General features: G+C 29.8%; 1 non-coding gene across 1 annotated transcript; it reads right to left on the minus strand.

The window, feature by feature from the left end:
* Positions 1 to 1,202: 1,202 nt before the first annotated feature.
* Positions 1,203 to 1,335, minus strand: LOC143640717 (small nucleolar RNA SNORA72). Its single transcript, XR_013155088.1, has one exon. It is a non-coding gene; the product is annotated as a small nucleolar RNA SNORA72 (small nucleolar RNA).
* Positions 1,336 to 2,353: the final 1,018 nt, after the last annotated feature.

Below are 2,353 nucleotides of genomic sequence, written 5' to 3' on the forward strand. Positions count from 1 at the left end.
ATAATCTCACTTAAAAACCAATTCCTGTCAGGCATAATGTCTTGTAATCCTAGACATTCAAGAGGCTGATACAGGAGGATCTCTAGTTGAAGGAAAACGTTGGCAGTTTAGGGAGACCCCATCTCAAAATAAAAATTAAAAAGTGGCAACCCTTGCACTACAAAAATAAATAAATAAATACCAATCCTCCTCAACATATTCTACAGTATATTAACTATTAATAATGGCACAGCTTCCTTAGATTACATATGTTTGAAGGAACTAAATGTACATGACCGAATCCCAGCCAATCAATCTTTCCTGCCATCTCTTGTTTTTGACCAACAGTAACAGAATTAGCACCAGTCCAAGTAGGGCTAATAATGGTTGATTCTTCTAAAAAAAAAAAAACAGTAAATGCAGATTTAGTCATTCTCAGTAGCTGTATTTTTCATGTTGTGGATAAGTGAAATACTTGAAGCTCTTTACAGAATGAATTTACATGTAAATTATGTAGATATCTGTTTAGACATATCTATTTAGATATGGTGGGTAGCTAAATATATTATGGAGAGAAAGCAGAAACCATAGAAAGCAATAAGGCATTCGAGACCCTGGTTCAAAATTTTTCCTAAAATCAGCAGTTTTACATTAATTCTCTATTATGGCTTAAGCCTTTGATTTAGATTCTAAATAATATATCCCTAAATTCCATTTTTAAAAAGTAAAGATAATAGATCATCTGGTAGCAATCTCTGTAGTAAAATCTGATTTCTATTACTTCTTATCTGTCACTTATGGTATGTTGCTTAATATTCTTTGTCCTGGTTTTCTCTTCAGAAAAAGAGTGGTAATTTAGATTTCTATTCTTTTCTTTCTTTTTCTTTTCTTTTCTTTTCTTTTAACAAGTTCTGCCAAGCTTTATCAAAGAAAATTTTTCCATGTTTTACTTTTCACCAGTCTGTTTTGGCATGCTTCTAATGATATCAGAATCACCTACAAAATAAAAACAGTAATTTTACAATACATTTACTGGCAACTGGTAGTAGCAAAATTTCCCTATTTTGGTTACATGTTCTTTAGATAAGTCTGCAACTTAGCCTGATTATTTGCAAGTTATTACACTAGCTGTTCTGTTATTTTTCTTAAGGTAGATCAAAGATAACCTACAATCATAGCCATTGTGTGGCCACACAAAAACATCATATAATAAATCAGATAGGGTTTATCACCAGCATTTATAAAAACCAGATCTAAAGAATAAACTAGGTCCGAGGACAAATGCATGGTTCTAATACAGCATATGTTTAGCCTGTCCTGATTACTACAAAATCAGAACAGTGAGACTATTTGCACTAGATTTCTACCAGCTGTGTATGAAACAGCTCATTTTCCAACAGAACTCTCACTAGAAATTTAGCTTCTTTAGTATTTCCCAATCACCAGTCTAATAAAAAAAAACCATTTTGTTGTTGTTTAAATTTTCATATACTTTATTATGAATGAAATTTCTGAGGAAAGAATGTGGAATCTTTTTTCTTGCTTATTGGTAATTTCCTTGTCTGGGTGAATTGTATTCTTTGTCTACTTTTTTCTGTTGAATGTTCATAGTTTTCTTAATTATTTTTAAGAAGAACTTATATGGAAGGAACAGTAATGATTGGCATTTATAATTCTTGAAAATATAGATTCTTTGTCTTTTGCCTTCAGTTTTGCAAAGGTAACTGCAAACAAACTGGAGAATTTGCAATATGTGCCCAAGTCACCATTGCCTCCATCTTGATGAATGACTTGTGTGAGAGACTCAGGAAACTTTTAAATTATTATGTGAATATTCACAAATTCTCATCTTAACATTTAAATGTATTATCTACCTAGAATTAATATTATTGTGTGGCATAAGTTAAGGATCTAGCCTTGTTTATTCTCCAAGTAATTAAAATGACTCTTTTATCATATAAGAAGTTCTAATTTATTTTTCTGTATCTTTTATTCTATTTCATTGAACTACTTTGCTTTAAAACAATTTTACATCATTTTCCTTATTTTAGATTCACAATCTAATATACTATTTCCACAGAATTTTGCATCTTCATAAAACATTTAAAATAATAAAATTTTATTGTGATTAAAAATTGGTTTTCTGCTTATTTTACTTTATTGATGTAAAATATTTTTAATTCAAAATCCACTTATCAATAATTTAAAAGTAGCCTGTCAAAATAACTACTTTGAAGGGTTAATTTTGCTTTGTTTTCCTTTTTTTCTCATTTCTAATGTAAGCTAACCTAGCTTCAGAATTATTTGAAGCACTTGCATTTATTCTTAATACATTTGAAAATTCTGCCCTCTTATGACAAAGTAATTTACACTT

The sequence above is a fragment of the Callospermophilus lateralis genome, unplaced genomic scaffold (genome assembly GCF_048772815.1).
Source record: "Callospermophilus lateralis isolate mCalLat2 unplaced genomic scaffold, mCalLat2.hap1 Scaffold_578, whole genome shotgun sequence".
In the NCBI taxonomy this organism is placed as follows: Eukaryota; Metazoa; Chordata; class Mammalia; order Rodentia; family Sciuridae; genus Callospermophilus; species Callospermophilus lateralis.